Consider the following 18365-nt stretch of genomic DNA (forward strand, 5'->3'; position numbering starts at 1 on the left):
AATGGATGATTAACCATAGCAGACATCAAACATGGCAAGCAGACATCTGTCAAAGCAGATATTTTTGGTCCGCTGATACTGACAAAGAGGATCCAGTTTTGATGGTAGTTTTTTGTGACACTGTAAAGCTTAAAGAGACCATTGTATCAACTAGGCTGGCTTTATTTTGAATATATTTACATATTTATAGAAGCACAAATATCACTAGCCATTAAGTGCAGAACAGCTCACAACACAATAAAGACTTTTTAGCATTATGGACTTGGCTCATATTTGGACTAGAGACCTCATAGTGAAAGGCATTACAGTCTACATCAAACCCTGTGAGATATCCAGTTCTGTGCTTTTCAGAGGTTATGATTTCATTTAGAAAAACAAACTGGACTCTTTCTCCTCTGCAGATTTCACCTGATTTTTGTAATTTTCTGATTCCTACTTATGGAAAAAGAGCAAAGGAAAAAAATACTGAGCAGAGGTAGAAGTTGTCTTTTTTCCTCTGGCATTTTTCCCACCAAAGGCATAGAGACAACCTACCTGCTTGTTACCTACATTAGTGCTAAAGGAAATTCCTTGTGTACAGCATCCTTCCATATATAAGGCTTTGAGCACATGCCTAATTTTAAATATTCAGTGCGGCAGCTCATGTGTAAAACAAACAAAATGTACTTCACTGAACCAGAGCCTAGATCTGCAATGTATTGAAAGAGGACCAGAATAAAACTTGAGTTTTAAAATTCCAAAACAGGTATCTAGGTCCTGGCAAGATACCTGTTTTGTACCAGAACCTTTTTGATTATGTAAAGCTGGTTGAGGGGGAATGCCAACTTTCTATCTACAGTAGATTGTAAGATAATTTATTGAGTTCATTTCTACCCTATACTATAGTTAAGAAAAAATTGCCCAAGAGTGACACCTATAATACTTTGATGGAGAAAAGCCTTTTTGTTAAATTAAGTGGTTCTTCCATTATTTTACAGGATGTGGACTATTATACACAGCTGTAAAGCTTTCTCTAAATTGGAATAAAGATGCTGCATTTGTCTAGGTCTATAAAATTAAACCCTGTGGGTGGTTATTTCAATAGAATTCATAGAGGCTCATGTGAGAGAATGGGGACACCATTTCAGGAGGAAAGCAAAAAAACCAAACCTAACCTTGTCTTTCTTGCAAACTGGAAATGGGATCCAAACATATTTTAGGTGAGATTTGTAGAAGAACCTTTGCCATGTCTCTACTTGATATGGAAACGTATACTTTCTCCATGTCTTCCTGAAAGTGTTCTAATAGATTGCATCAGCTCCCTTCCCTTCCCTTTATTTCCTTAGGCTCTGTTGCCTTCCCCCTGCTGCCTTTGAAGTTTCCACTGCAAATTTTAGGAACTTTATCAGCCTTAAGCTGGGACTTTGCTGCTGCTGAATTCAAATTCCACACATGAGGCATACATAGTCCTTTGGAGGGTCACAGGAAGGAAACAGAGGCTGCTTTAGTATTGCAAGGTTGAGAGAAAGAGAAATAAGTAGATGCCCAAATAGAAGTGATGGGAAATAAAAGTGATGGGAAAGAGGACCTGGAGGATCTGAGGTTGCATCTGTACCTCAGTCTCTCCTGTGACTGCAGTTTGTGTAGCTCTCCCCAAATTAGGTTGAAAATTATCTATCTGTGGTTCTGTCAGTAGTGCAACTAAGCCACGTTGATCTCAGGACAAGCAGTAAAAACACATGAAAGCCTGGAGAACTGCTCAGCTTCTGCTGAGCTACATTTCTAGCACTACTTAAGCTAGCTGTTTTAAAGCTATGCCATTGGGCGTGTCCACACGTGTGCTTGCAGCAGCTCAAATAAAAGCGGTAGAAATTTGTGCTGGGGATTTTTGCCTTTGGTGTGAGGCAAGTTGTGCCACTTGGGGCAAAATGACCTCACCTGGCTCCTCCCAGATCTGCAGCTAGGGGGAGCTAGAGCCTGGGGCCAGCACCTGTGGTGGCCCTAGCAGTATAAAAAGCTGCCCTGTCAAGCAGCTTAGGGCAACTTTCTCTCAGGAGCTTCTGGAGTCCAGCCAGTTGATACGTGAGGACACTACCTCTTGTGCCAGCTGGACTGCTGATGCAGCCCTGAGAGTTCCCTGCACCCTCTGCCCACTGCAGCAGTCTGGCAGTGGGGACTGTTGGTTGGCTGTGACCTGCTGCCACCTTTGATAACATGTGGCCCCAAGGCTGCGTGCCTGCCAGACCCAGATGGGGACTGCAACTCTGGGCTAGCCGCCAGTGAGCTGTGGACAGTTGGCCTTTGTGAAGCATTGCTGCCATGTGTGATGCCACCCTGCCATCTGGGCAACTATTGCCCAGAAGATGTTCTCAGTGTGGTGACCTGCTTTGAACTGCCAAAGCATGTCGTCCTGGTCCCCAGTGGCCAGGAAGTCAGCCACCTCCAGCAAGAATTCTGATGTTTCCTATTTGAAAAACTGCAAAATCTCAAATAAAAAAAATCCCAAATTCACTCTTTAAAATACCTCAAAATCCATGTTTTTCCAGAATTAAAACAAAAATATTAGGAAGGCCAACCGCACCTTGGCCTGCATCCACAGATGCATCTCGAGCAGGTCCAAGGAGGTGATCCTCCCTCTCTATGCGGCACTGGTCAGGCCACAGCTGGAGTATTGCGTCCAGTTCTGGGTGCCACACTTCAAGAGGGATGTGGACAGCATGGAGAGGGTCCAGAGGAGGGCCACTCATATGATCAGGGGACAGCAGGGCAGGCCCTATGAGGAGAGGCTACTGGACCTGAACCTGTTCAGCCTCCAAAAGAGAAGGCTGAGGGGGGATCTTGCGGCCTGTTATAAACTAGTCAGGGGGGATCAGCAGGCATTGGGGGAGTCACTGTTTCCCCGAGCACCGCCAGGAATGACCAGGAATAATGGTCATAAGCTGGCAGAGGGTAGGTTTAGGTTAGATATCAGGAGGCGCTACTTCACGGTCAGGGAGGCTAGGGTCTGGAACCAGCTTCCAAGAGAAGTGGTGCAGGCTTCTACCCTGGGGGTGTTTAAGAGGAGGTTAGATGAACACCTTGCTGGGGTCATTTGACCCCAGTATTCTCTCCTGCCACGGCAGGGGGTCGGACTAGATGATCTGCTCAGGTCCCTTCCAACCCTAGAAACTATGAAACTATATCTATATCTATATCTAGAGAGAGAGATATGGATCTGTTGGGCAATATTTTATTGATATATTTACATTTTTAAAGCAATTTGGAAGCCTACCAGTGTCTCTAACATCATAATAAAAGAAATTCTAAATATAGGCAGTCCTCGACTTACAACGTTTCCAGTTACATTTCACACTTACAACGTTTATAAATTAACACCCTGTTTCAACGTTATGATGTTAGTTTTGACTTTACAATGCTTGATCTAATGTGACACCATGCCAGCAAACAAGTTCGTTGCATTGCTCATCTCCCTGGAGAACATCTGTCCAAACTTCCTTGGACACTTTCTTTAAGAAAGCAGACGAGACTCCACAAAAATCTGCAGCCAAGACTCCTGAGAAAACTCCAGCCAAGAGCCCTTCAAAAAGTCCAACCAAAAGCCCTTCAAGACATCCACCAAAGCCACCTCAAAGAAGTCCTTCCAAATCAATATGATTGCTATTTACAATATAAGTACATTAATGTATCTGTATTACTAATCTATAATTGATCAACTACAAAATTCTGGGGTTACTTTTGTGAAAATAGGGTATTGGGTCTTGGTCCAGGAACCAATCCCCCATTTATAACATTATCTGTTATGAGACAATTGGTTCTGAGTTACAAAGTTTTGACTTAAGACGCGGTTTTCAGGAACCGATTGTGTCATAAGTTCGAGGACTGCCTGTATCTATATGTTTTGCTGCTTGCTTTTGGTTTTCTTATCATAGAACAATTAGAGACCCCTCTGACACCTTCAATAACTAGGATGTGGGGACAACTGCCTCTGCCAGCCACAGCTCCTACCAGCAGGTCTGGCAGCTGGGCACACAGGGTGTGTGATGGGGAGATGTGGAGCTTGCAGGAGAGGTGTGGGGGGATGTGTATGGGTGGGTGTGTGGGTAGGAATGGGGCATGACAGGCAGTCCCTGTCAGCAGCACCGGGCCCGTGACAGCCTGAGTGGCCTGGAGCTGCTCAAAGGTGCATGGCCCCATGCCAAGCCGGGCCGGGGCTGTGCAATGTGGCACAGGCAGCACTGGGTGCCAGGTGACCAAGGCCAAGCTGGGCTGCCCCGCACTGTGGAGGGCTGTTCCAGGAGGGCCCCGAGCTTCCTGATGGCATTTGCTTCTGGGATTTATTTTTCGATACCTGGATTTCCAGGTATCAAATTTTGAGGCCATGCAGGGGACATCTTTTTGTTCCCAGTGTGTATCTTGCCATGTTTCAAACTGCTTTGAGGTGTAGCAAGAGGCGTGTACGGGCTCGTCTGGACATGCCCAGTAGGTCTATGTGCACAACAAAATTTGCAGTGTAATGTTGTAAAAAGGGAGAGACAAAAAGAATAGTTGTAGGATTACTAAGGGGATGGAACCTCCAGGTTTAGGTTAAATGCCAAATGTCAGGGACCTTTGTAAGTCAACAGCTATAGTTCTCTCTTCAGTATTTTCTTTCCATATTCACTACTACTGAAAGTGGCTATAAGGGTATAGAATGGACTATACATACTAGTCACATGGGTTGGGTTGGCATTTGTGAAATCACAGCTTGATCATTAATGATACAGACATGTTGATAGATTCTAGAATCCCAGTGCATGGCTCCCTAACAGATCTGACCATTTAGAAAGCTGACTTTTATTGGGTACCCTTCTGCAATTTCCCTTTTTTCAGTATTTTGGGGAACACATAGCTGTCTAGCATCTAACCTTGTGTGATGACACTATTGCTCCCAGGATGTTAATAGTCATAGCATATCAACCTATGTTCTGGTCTGAGTCTCCGGAGGGCCCACATGGCTTCCATGTCAGTACTTTCTCAGAATGTCTTAGATGTGAAGATGATGTTCTGAAGACATCAGCCTGTGATGCACCACCATAGAAAAAGATGAACATCCATGGCTATCTACACCTCTGAATGCCCATTTTAAAAGAAATCTGCAAGTGAAAGTTTTGAGTAGATATTACCCGGTAAACTTGACTCATTTTAAAAAGAACAGCTCAAGACCAGTGGCGGCAGCTCAGGAGATGTGCTTATCAGTGATCCCTTGACTTGAGGATGATCTCTACTGTGGCTCATTGATGGGTCTTGAGGGGACTTAAGAGCCCAATCCTTGAGCCACAGACCCATCCACAGAAGTCACAGGTCTTTCGTCGGGGAGAATAGGCCATAGGCCAGGATTTTTCTCCTTTTCCTTCCTCCATGCTCTTCCCTGATTCAAGGGTGAGACAATATATCTCAAAATGGGCTGCCGTTTGGTTGAGGTTGCAGCACCATTGAAGTTAGTTGGCAGCCAGCTCCTCCCAGCTCTTGATGTCAGCATCCATTTCTTGATGTATGCCTTCAATGCATCCTTGTAGCATTTCCTCTCACCACCACAAGATCTCAGGCTATTACTAAGCTGGGAGCAGAGCATTAGTTTTGTGAGTTGTGCCATCTTTGAGGTGTAGACAGGCCCACAGTCTCTGGCTGGATATCTTATACATCAGTGTAGTATCATAAAACTAATAAAAATGCTCATTAATCACTTCCCAGTACTCAACTCAAACATAGTTCTGCATTGGTTACAGGTCCTAATGCTACCAGTCAGAGAATAGTCAGATACAGTAGAGGCCCTGATATTCCTTGTCTACATCTGCAACCAATGCCTTGATGGAGATTGCAAAATTTGTGTTTAGTACTGTTCCAGGAGCATTTCTAAATGTACCGAGTTCTTCATTTTGTGGTCTTGTATTATGTCATGATGAGTCAGAGTCATACAGAAGTAGGGCTGGCAGGGATCTTTAAAGATCGTCTAGTTCAACCCCATACTGAGGCAGGATCATCCCTATCCAAATCATTTTATACAATCCATAATGTAAAATCTACATAAGACTACTGTCAATCCTGACACAACATGGACACAGGTAAAGCAGGGGAACCATGGCAGCCAATGTCCTACTTTTATAAAAGCTTGTCAATATATGCTCAAGAAATCCCAGATAGGGAACCATGCCCCACAATACAGAGGAAGACATAAATTCCCACAATCTGTAACAATATGACCGTGGGGTAAAATTTCTTCCTGACCCCAGATATGACAAACAGTCTGAATGGAGGGACAAGACCCTCTAGCTAGAAATCCCCAGCTTTGGTTCCAGCAGGAGTATAGACACAACTCAGTCAAAATCCCCAGCCTTGGCTGCAGCAAACTCCCAGTGCTTTGGCAGGAGGCTTAAAAATACCCTGAAATATGTAGCAGAAAAGGGGGCGGGGGCAACCAGCAAAGCCCAGAAGCATAGGACATCCCCAAAGTAGTACAAGGCCTAGCTACATCTAGATCATCCCCAAACAGTGGCTGTCCAGCCTCTTCTTGATCACCTCCAGTTATGGGGAGTCCACGTTTTACCTAGCCAGTCTTTTCCACTGTTTTGTGATTCTAACAGTAAAGAATTGTTTCCTTATATCTGTGAGAGAGCCCCAGCCCCAGGCAGCCCCGGTGCGAGAGAGCCCCAGCCCCAGGCAGCCCCGGGAGCAGTAAATCCGGCCCGGCCGCACACGAGAAGGTGCAGCAGTGGCGAGACTCAGGGCAAGATCGCGCCCCAACCACCGAGTGGGTTTGGCTCGGGGGGCGGCGAGCCCCATGCGGTGCCTCGTGGCACCTGCCCTAATTACCTTCCCCAGGTGTGCCAGGGTGCCGGCAAGATCAAAAGCGGCGCCGGTGCAGGGAGGAGGAGGACCGGAAGAGCCGGGGGAGGAGCAGAGCCCTGGCAGAAGCTCGGAGCAGTGGAGGACGCTGGCCTGCATCCTGCGAGAGTGTTCTGGAGCAAGGGTAGGGCCCCGCAGGGGCAGGACACGAGGGGCGAAAGGCCCTGAGGGCCATTCAAAGGATTCTGAAGGCTGGGGGGGGGGAAGTTGCCCCACCCCAGCACCGGCCTGAGTGCCTGGCAGCCAGAGACAGTAGGTTGTGGACCCAGGCTGCGGGGCACGGTGCAGGGGACAGAGCCCATGAGGGAACAGGGGCTCGGGCCTCAAACTGTGAACCCCAACTGGGAAACGAGGGTCTCCAGAAGGAGACAGACGGGACTCAAAAAGAAACCGGAGCCAGCCCCAGCCGGGAGTTGGCAGAGTGGCTCACGGGCCGCTAACTGTACATTTTTGCTTTTGAGGAGTTGCCCCACCCCAGCGGACGAGGGGAAAGGTGGGCAACACGGACTTGCTTACGGAGGCCCAGGCAAGGGTGTAGGGGAGGCAGGAGCCCTCAAGGACCCCAAACCGGACTGGACAGGAGGTCCCACTTTTGGACATGTACGCACCAGGGAATTCACTGAACCAAAAAACAACAACATCAAAGTCGTGGCAGGCAGACCTGGTGGCAGCATACCCGGAGCGGGGGCCACACCGTGGAGGTAGAGCGAGCCTACAACGATCCACGGGCACCCGCACCAGCGCCAGCGTGGTCGGACCCGCGGACAATATCCTCTTCTTTATGGCAGCCTTTCACATATTTGAAGACTGCTATCATGCCCCCACTTAGGCACCTGCTTCGCAAGCTGAACATGCCTAGCTCCTGAACATACCCAGTCTCCTTGTGTGACTTGCTTTCCAAGCCCTTTATTGTCTTTGTTGCTTGCCTCCAGACCCTCTCTAATTTCTCCACATCCTTTTTAAAATGTAGATCCCAGAACTACACACAATACTCCAGATAAGGCCTAACCAGTGCTGAATAGAGAGGTATTATCACCTTCCCATGTGGGAAATTCCATTTCACATTCTGGCCATGAGTCCAAGCCCCTAGACTGGGACTGGTAGGAAAGACGAGAGATTGATTCTGCTTTACGTTAGTGCAAAGCAGCAGTGATTCCATTGCAGGAAGTAGATAATTCTTATTCCTACAGTTCTTATTTCCTCTCTGGAAAGGGACTATGCCATTTTCCTGTGACCCTTTGAGCACAAGTGTGGAATAGCATTAATAAGCTCTGTAGGAAAGAGAAGGTAAGGGAGGATCTTTGTGGAAGGAAAAGCACAAAAATAGGGAAATGGGAACTATTAGAATCTTGGAAAACTTGCCCAAATATTAATGTTAGAAGTCCAATTTCTGATATTTTTGCAGATTTCTGGAACAGAGAATATCAGATTCTGTTTGTGCTGTCTGAAAAGGAACAGCTAATGGGAGAACAAAGAGCTTCCTTTCTCTCCCAAACTGAGGCAATAACTCATAATCAGGGTCTAAAATTGAAAAAAAAATCAAAGAAGTTGTATATGTTTCAGTTCTTTACCATCCCCAACAAAACAGAGGAAGAAAGGTACGTGGAGAATAAATCTGCTGGAATAATGTTTCATTTATGAAACAGCAGAAAAAGGGATGAGAACTGGAAAAAAGTTGACAACCAAGACCAAGGATGAGCAGGTCCTATCAATTCCATGGGGAATGTACAAATACCTTTAATGGGATGTGTTGTCTTTGATGGAAGCTGTTGAAACGTAAGTAACGTTTGGAAGGTTGTTTCATATGACGGTAACTCAGTTAGATTTTAATAGTGCCTATAGAGGTCAGATGCTTGAAACTAATTACCAGCTGAGCTCTGGTGTTTCAAAGAGGTTTTAGGACTCTATTCAACTACCTAGCTAATTTTCTGCCGTCATGATGAATGGATATTTAGCTTTCTCTCTGTTGCCATTGCTCTGCCATCATGGTGTGTTTCACTATTTCATTGATTTAAAGTGTTGCTCTACTTTTAAATCGCTGCTACATGTCTTTCCTGCTCTCTACAAATCTTACAAAACTATTTCCAACACACTCCAGCCCTCTAGCTTTCTCTGTCTGTTCCCCTGTTGTCTACACTGAGACATAGAACCCTCTCCTTGGAAATCTGCTTGCAGGGCCCAGGTTTGAACTCTTAGGGCTATAGTAACCTGGTTATCATTCTTCTCATTCAGGCTTATTACAGAAAGAGCAAAAAATTATGCTTCCCACCCTTTATAATTTGAATTTGGGAGTATATTCATTGTTTTTCTTTTCTTTTCTCTCACCTATGACCATGTTTCCTAATTTATTGGTTTTTTTCATAACGTATTCTGTTTCATAGTTTGCTTGATTACATTATTGTCCTAGTTAATAGGTAGTGCTAATTATGTTAACTCAGAGGGTGATTGTATATTATTGCTTCAGGTTATATGCATTGCTGAGTGCAGTGAGAGGTCTCTAAATGGAAGTTATTTTTCTATATTCCTTCATGAATAAATAAAAAAGAACATTTAAAAAAGAACAGAAATGGAAATGATTCCAACTGTCAGAGAGGCAGTCTATAGTTAATTCATAGTTTCATAGTTAGTAGGGTCGGAAGGGACCTGAGCAGATCATCAAGTCCGACCCTGTGCCATGGCAGGAAAAAGTACTGGGGTCAAACGACCCCAGCCAGGTGATTGTCAAGCCTTGTCTTAAAGACCCCCAGGGTAGGAGCCAGCACCACTTCACTTGGAAGTTGGTTCCAGATCCTAGCTGCCCTGACAGTAAAGTAGCACCTCCTGATGTCTAATCTGAATTTACCCTCTGCCAGCTTTTGACCATTATTTCTAGTCACTCCTGGTAGTGCTCAGGGAAACAGGGACTCCCCCAGTGCCTGCTGATCCCCTCTGACTAGTTTGTAACAGGCCACTAGATCCCCCCTCAGCCTTCTCCTGTGGAGGCTGAACAGGTTCAGGTCCCCTAGCCTGTCCTCATAGGATCTGCCCTGCTGCTCCATATCATGTGAGTGGCCCTCCTCTGGACCCTCTCCATGCTATCGACATCCCTCTTGACGTGTGGTGCCCAGAACTGGATGCAGAACTCCAGCTGTGGCCTGACCAGTGCCACATAGAGGGGGAGGATCACCTCCTTGGACCTGCTTGAGATGCACCTGTGGATGCATGACAAGGTACGGTTGGCCTTCCTGACTGCATCCCCACACTGCCGGCCCATGTTCATCTTGGCATCAATGATGACTCCAAGATCCTTTTCTGCCTCTGCACTGATGAGAAGGGAGTTGCCCAGCCTGTAGGTGTGGTGCTGGTTCTTCCTCCCCAGGTGCATCACCTTGCACTTGTCAGTGCTGAATCCCATCCTATTCTCGTCCGCTCACCCTTGTAACCTGTCTAAGTCTGATTGTAGCATGTTCCTTCTTTCTAATGTGCCCACATTCCCCCACATCTTAGTGTCATCAGCAAATTCGAACAGGGTGCTTTTTACCCCCTCATCCAAGTCACTGATGAAGATGTTGAACAGTGCAGGCCTGAGGACCAAGCCCTGCGGAACCCCACTGCCCACGTCCTTCCAGGTCGAAAATGACCCATCCACCACAACTCTCTGGGTGCAGCCCTCCAGCCAGTTGGTGACCCATTTGAATGTGTAGGTGTCGACACCACAGTCCCCCACTTTCTTAATGAGAACAGGGTGAGCGACAGTGTCAAAGGCCTTCCCAAAAGTCCAGAAAGACTATGCATCTAAGGATTTGGTGACCTGGTCATAGAAGGCCACAAGGTTCGTCTGATAGGACCTGCCTCTAATGAACCCGTGTTGGTTGCCCCTAAGCATAATCTCCCCTGCTGGCCCCTCGCGGACATGCGCCAGGATAATTCTCTCAAAAAGCTTACCCAGGATCGAGGTAAGACTAACTGGCCTACAGTTCCCCAGGTCCTCCTTCCTCCCTTTTTTGAAGATGGGAACCACATTGGCCCTTTTCCAGTCCTCTGGCACCACACCAGAGCACCACGAGTGCTCATAAAGCTGTGCCAGGGGTCCCACAATGACCTCAGCTAATTCCCTCAGCACTCTGGGGTGGAGATCATCCGGACCACCTGATTTAAATACATCCAGTCCCTCCAGAAATTCCCTGACCCTTGTCCTAGGTGCACCTCCCCTGGGGCCTGAGGGGGGCTTAGTGAGGGGGGGGGGCTGCTCAAGAAAATGGAGGCAAAGAAGTCATTAAATAGGTTAGCTTTGTCGTCTGGTATGACAACCAAATTTCCTAGCTTGTCTTGCAGGGGCCCCGTGTTACCCGGTACCTTCTTTTTGCCTCCTATATATTTAAAAAAGGACTTCTTGTTGTCCTTGATCCAAGTAGCTAGTCTCAGTTCATCTCCGCCTTGGCCTTCCTGACTGCCCCCCTGCATCCCTGAGCAATCGCAGTATAATCCTCCCTGGTGATGGCCCCTCCCTTCCATTGGGTGTACACCTCCCTTTTAGCTAGAAGACATTCCCGGATGCTTTTGGTGAGCCATGGGGGCTTTTGCGCCCTCTGGCTCCCTTTGATCCATGTTGGGATTACTTCCCTTTGGGCTTGGAGGATCTTCTCCTTAAGGACCAACCACTGTTCTTGGACACCTGGCTCCCATCCCCTCCAGGACCTCAGTGCTTCCCTGACTATTCTCCTTAGCTCATTGACGTCCGCTCTCCTGAAATCTAGGGCTGCTGCCTTGCTGTAGGCCTTTGCCACCTTGCAATGGATGGTGAATTCCAGCAGGTGATGATCGCTGTCACCGAGGTGGTTGAGTACCCGCAGCCCCCTCACCAGGTCGTCACCTGTGGCCAGCACCAGGTCTAACAAGGCATCTCACCTGGTGGGGCTGTACACCTCCTGGGTTAGATGGAGGCCCTGCATTTTGGCTAGGAACCTATGTGAGCAGTCAGACCTGGCTGACTGCTCTTCCCAGCAGACATCTGGAAAGTTCAGGTCACTGATGATGACCACATCCTTTGACCTACCTACCTCCGTGAGCTGACTTAAGAATTCCTGGTCTAGCTCTTCCCCTTGGTTGGGTGGTCTGTAGTAGACACCCACCGTTAAGTCTCTTTCCCCTCAACTGCCTTGTATTCTAACCCAGAGCACTTCAGATTGCCCCTCCTCTGACTCTGTGCTACCTGGTGAGGATGTGTATTCCTCATTAATGTAGAGTACCACACCCCCACCTTTCCTCCCTGTCCTGTCCCTCCTGTACAGCCTATAGCCCTTGATATTCATCGCCCAGTCATGCATTGGGTTCCACCACGTTTCAGTGATCCCCACTATGTCTGGGTTGGTGTCAGCTAGCAAGAGGGTAAGTTCCTCCTGCTTGTTTCCCATACTATGAGTGTCTGTGTAGAGGCATTTGAGGCCTCCTGTGGATGTGTGCACTGGCCCTCTAATCACAGCATTGCCCTGGCCCCTGTTGCTTACCTGTGTATATGTTCCGCTCTTCCGTCTAGGCTGGGCTGTACTTGTGAGTGCTGCTTGGTTTAGCAGTCCAAGGCTTCCTCCTTCCTCATCTTCCCTTTCCCCCGATGAGCCTAGTGTAAAGCCCGCTGGAGGAGATCCACCAACCTAGAAAAGAACACACACTTACCTTTAGGGGAAAGGTGGAGCCCATCCCACCCAAGCATGTCTCTCATCATGATGTGCGGGTCGTTGTCAAGGAAGCCAAAGCCCACCTTAAAACACCATTCCCAAAGCCACCAGTTGGTCTCTGTGATGCATGTCTCATGCCTTCTTCCACGTCCACTCACTGGTAGAACAGAAGAGAATACCACCTGTGCACCTATCTTCTTCAGTACACCCCCAGAGCGTGGTAGTCTACCATCAGGTGATCAGGGCTTCTCCTGGCCACATCATTAGTACCCACATGGATTAAGACCAAGTAATCGGTGGGCTGGATCATGGCCTGAATCATCCCTGTCACATCATGAATCTTTGCTCTGGGTAGGCAATAGACCTCGTGTATTGAGGGTTCCTGGTGACAGATGGGTCCCTCTGTACCACTCAGGATGAAGTCACCTATGACGATTACTCAACGCTTTCTCCTCCGGGACTGCTTAGCTCCTTTGGCCTGTTCAGAGTGTGGAGAGTGTGGAGCTGCATTCTCTCCGGTTGCCTCCTCTCCTTCCTTCTCCTCCAGAGTTGCCAGGGCCTCGTACCTGTTCTCCAGCTGGACTGGAGGAACTGGTACTGCTGTGTTATGAGCAGCCCTGGTTCTGGAGGTGACCGTCTGCCACTCTGCAGTGGAGGGCACTTCCCGAGGTGCTTCTTCCTTGGGCGTGTGGCTCTGCAGGGAAAGGAAATAGCCGTCAATTTCTTCTTCCACTTGCTTGATTCCCCTCAGCCTGCTAACCTCCTCCTGGAGCTCCCCCACCTGTGCCTCCATGGCTCTAAGGTGGGCACCTACAGGACAGGTGTGGGGGTCCCCAATCCCTGCCCCCCCCGGGCCTTGCTGGGCAACCCCCGCAGGCCAGGGGGTGGGGGGATGTCAGCTCCCCCATGGGCCCTGTCTGGGTGGAGGCCTCAGACAAGCCCCGGGTAGGCTGCTCCCCCCAGGCAGGGGCCCTGGCAGCACTCCGTGTCAACACCATCATAGGAGTTGCTGCTTGTTTTTAGCTTAGTGCAGTGCCTTCGCCCTGCTCTAGTAGGAATCTCCCTCCTGGCCTTCCTGCTTGCCTGCCGGCGCGAACACCCATGCAAACACCGGTGCGCTCTTATCGAGCGCACCTGTTTTCATGCTCTGTTCATGAGACATGGCTCAGGAGCACAGCTCCCTAACAGCTCAGCTAAGAGGGATCAGGGGGGCTTCCCCTCCGGATCCGGCTCAGCTGCATCTGGTCCCTCTGCCCACTTACCTTAGGGGAATCAGCTGCTGCTGCCCCGCTGCTGGCTCCGCTGCTGCTGCATCCACCTCCGCCTTGGGTCTGGTAAGGGGGCACATGTGCGTGCGGGACACATGTGTGCCTGGATCTCTCCTCTCCCCACTGCTCCTGGCTCCTGAGATCATCATTTATAGAAACAGTGCTCTTTTATCCCAAGTTATATTGGGATCCATATAAGATCCATCCATCCATTTCTCCATCTAGCTGGCTATTTATATTGTCCTCATTGTTATAGTGAGTACCTGACAATGTCTCCAACACGTAATTTTCTTTCATGAAAATGGTTCCTGGGGTTTCCTGCTAGATATGCTTCTGGGATAACTTCTTTCTGGGACTGTGACTCCTACATGTTTTCTCCTTTTTACTGCTCTTGTATACTTGACTGGGAGAAGAAGATCCAAACAGCTCCATCTCCTTGACTCTTCTCAGTCTCAGCTCTTTTTGTAGGCATTATTTCCAAGTTATTCAGCAATATTGAGAGAGATGGGAAGAAAGGAACAAAAACAGTAATTTATCAGTGAAGGGAAAGTCTTCCTTTCTTGCATGGTGTGGTGAAAAGAAAAAGAGGTTTATTCAACAAACTGAAGAAAGGCTTGGGAAAGAATCCTATTTCACCCTAAACACCAGAGTGACAGTTTTCCAGCTGTGTAATTGTCATTTTTGTCACTTAGACATAGTTGATACTCTCATGAGGCCACAGGTCAGGCATTACCTAATGTCCTGTAGGCTGCCTTCTGAAGCTGGACCCTGGGCAGCCAAGGGAGAGAGCTGTGTGTGGCCCAAAAGCAAAAATACCCTACCATGCACCAACGTGTGTTGCTCAGTGAGATAGACATTGCTGTAGAAGGGACCAGTCCTGACCTGAGCCATTGGGAGACTGTGGTAACTGAAACTTCCTTATTGCTCTTCATCCATTTTCTCTAATGACTAGTAAATGCAAGATGAAGTAACTTAGCTTCAAGAGAAGGGACTGGATCAGGCTTAACTTGTGGCCTGGTGGTTTGAGCACTGTTCTCATAAGTTAGAGAAATGTAGGTTTAAACCTATGGGGAGGGGCTAGGCTTTGGTTTTTCTGCTTCCTGGATGAGTGCTCTAATCACTCAGCTACTGGAGCTGAAACATGGGAGGGTCCTCCTCATTTTTCTGGACTTATTTTCAGGTATGGGCATATGGAGTCATGTACTTGCCCAGCCAGTGTGTAGCCTACTGCACATGCTCAGTAGCCAGGAGGACACTTATGTGCCTACATAGAATAGGATCCCAAATTGTACATAAATACTAAAATGTCAGTTACGTGGTGGGAAAACTGTCATTTGGGCATGTAAAGTGATATAAGATTCTGCTGTTGGCCACTGAAGAAGTCTAGAGGGTAGCTTTTGATGCTGTCACAGGATTAAGAAAATTTCAATGTTGGTCCTACTTTTTTTTTTGGCAAGGGGATGGGGGAAGGTGTCAAGACTGCCAGAGTTTGTATGGCTCAGTGAGATGGCTGTTGCCCTGAGAGGGAGTGAGATTAGAATCTAGCCCGTGCCCTTGATCCCAATGGGGCAGACATTTTTCTACTATAGTTCATCCATTGAAGAGTAAATGCAAGATATGGTGGGCCAGCTTCAAGAGGAAGGCTAGAAAGTGGTCTGAGAGAAATTGGCCTGAGCTTTAGAGGGCCTGGTCACCAAGCATTTATACTGCCCCCAGGATATTTTATTTAGATACCTATGTATATGAACTGAAGTGCCTCACATCATTCATTCAAGTCTGAAATTGTGGCTGTTGGCATCCTCCTGGCAAAGCTACTCCAAATGACTGTGAATTCTATTAGCTTAGAATCTGGTGAAAGAGAGAGTGAGCGAGAGAGATGATTACACCACTGGCAGTCATGCTAACTCTCTCCTCTGATGCAAGGACGATAGGGTTAGTGAAATTATTCTACAGTATTACTTTAACAAAAAAAGAACAAGAAATTCAACAAATAAATATTATTGAGTATTGGTACAAAATGAAATATAAAATGTTTAGACTATACAATAAAACTGTGGGCGGGATGGGGGGAGACAACCTTGCAAAAATAGCAAGCAGAATTAAAGGAAAAGGAGTGGGGAAAAAGAGATAAAACAAGACAAATATAAAACTGTAATTGTGAAATGTTATGGTAATATGAGTGTAAATAATAGTGGAAATATTATACTAACACATTGGGTGACTCTTTCTATTTTCATATGAAATTATTACCCCTGTAATCCTGTTGAAAGTTCGCCAGAATAAACCATATGTATAGAAGGCCACAAATCTGGAGCATGTAATTAGAGCTAATTTTTTCAAAGATACAGTTGTAGACTGAAGCTGCAATCAAGTAAACAAACACTAAGTAAATAAGAGAACAGTTACTTACCTTACAGTAATTGTCATTATGTTGTTATGCGTCATGTGCACAGATTACACCATTATGGCTTTGCTATGACAAGAAGTTACCATGGAGGAAGATAGCCTAAAGATATACTGCAATTGCTATCTCTCACATGCAGTCACTCAGAGCACATGTTAGCAGCTAAGTTCTATTTCACCCACAAGACATTTAACTTGCAGCTGCTGGCAGAGTCCTGGCTTAAATGACCAGGATCAGGGAAGCATTCTGCTTCACCTATACAGACACACAGGTCTAACTCCTAGTATCCTCTGTTCCTTCTGAAAGGCATGTATGCAGCCACATAAATGTAATGTTATGCGCACTGCAGTTAGGCTCTTGGGTGCAGGCTCTTGGATGCGTGCACTGAGTATGTTCAGTAAGGTTGTATTCTGACCTGGTGAAACAGGGTTGCCTCAGTGCACACCTAAAGCTGGGCAAGTAGCAAATTTATTCGCCAGTAGTTACGGCACAGTAATACACATGTAAGCATCAACCGAGGGCAGATTTGGTGGAGGGGCCCTGTTGTTGGGGAGGGAGGGAGGAGCGGGGAGCCTGTTTGTTGTGAGGGCATTAAAGATTTTTTTCTGAGAATTGTCTGCAGTGGGCATGGTGCTGGGGTTGGGCTGGGGTCTGTAGGCAGCTGTTCAGGTGGACTATAGTGGGGAGTCCAGGATGAAGTGGTTGACCAGCACCTCTTGCACCTGTTGCTCTGGCCCCTGCTGGTAGGTGGTTGGCTCGCCTGGAGCCACAGCAGGGGTGGGAGGAGGGGCTGCTGCTGTTGCTGCCACTGCAGCTGGTGCTCCTGCTTCTAGGCATCCTCCGCTCACTGTACTTCCTCTGCCCAGGCCTCATTAAAGAGCTCTGCCAGGCCTCACAGATTTTATGCAGCACACAGGCTATTATGTAGACTTGAGGCAGGTGTTGAGGGTGCACCAGAATCCCTTGAGGTGGCTGAAGGCTCACTCCACCAGGGCATGGCTCTGGCTGAGACACTGGTTAAAGTGGGTATGACGGGGTTCTAGCTGGCTGGTGTAGGGCCACATGAGCCAGGGCAGGAGTGGGCAGGCAGGGTCCCTGGTGAGGAGGGGCAGGACCACCATGGTACCTAGCTGGAGGTCTGGCACCACCGATGCAAATCACCCACTCTGCACCAGGGTGGAGTTCTGGAAGATGCAGGTATTTTGAGCACTGCCCAAACAGCTGGCACTCACATTGGTGAAAGTACCACAGTGGTTGACAATGGCCTGGAGCACAATGGCGTGAAAGCTCTGCCATCTATAGTAGGGGCAGTCACTATGGGGTAGGTAGGTGCCAGGGATGTGGGTCCCATCCAGGGCCCTAATGCACTGAGGGAATCCCAGCACATGGAACCCCACCACCACCTCCAGGGGGTCATGAGCATGGAGCAGTGTGCACCACCAAGTCCTGGAGAGTGCTGCACACATCCAGGGTGGCCTCTCCAGCAGTGGTCTTGCCCACACCAAAGAGGTGGCCCACATAGTAGAAGCCAGTGGACGTGGCTAGCTTGACCAGGATGATGGCCAGCTGGGTGTCTATGGGGTGGGGCTGCTGCATGGTGGTGTCTTGCTGCTGCAGGTGCAGGTGGAGCTGCTCCAGGAGGTCCAGGAAGGTGGCTTGAGTCATGCAGAAAGCCTCCAGCCACTGCTCATCAACCCAGGTAGCCTGGATGATGTGCAGCCACCAGTTTTGGCTGGCTCAGTGTGTTCATAGGTGGCGGGGCTGGAGGCTCAGGAAGGCATGGATGGTCCTAGTGGTGGCATTCAGGTGTCCATTGTTGGCATCCCTGCTGGGGTCTGGCTAGCAGGACAGGATCCAGGCAGCAGCTGCGTAGTGGTGGCGGCTTTGGGATGGTGTGGTGTGGCTGGACAGGTAGTTGCTGCACATAAAGGAGCCTAAACAGCCATGGGCCAACTGCTGTGGCAGGCTAGCAGGGCCAGTGTGGTAGTCAGGAGGAGCCCAGGATGCTGGGCATCGCTGCCAGCGGCAGGGGCTGGGGCAGGGGCAGGGGCTGGGGCTGGAGCAGCCATGGTGCAGGGAGGCAGAGGCTGCTGCATGAGAGCTGCCACATGCTGCCCCTGTGCTCTGCACACTGCTCCTGGTCAGAAATGCAGCTGGTCATGGAGCAGGGAGTGGGGC

This window comes from Crocodylus siamensis, chromosome 1, assembly GCF_052110815.1.
Source record: "Crocodylus siamensis isolate JL-2025a chromosome 1, ASM5211081v1, whole genome shotgun sequence".
NCBI lineage: Eukaryota > Metazoa > Chordata > Crocodylia > Crocodylidae > Crocodylus > Crocodylus siamensis.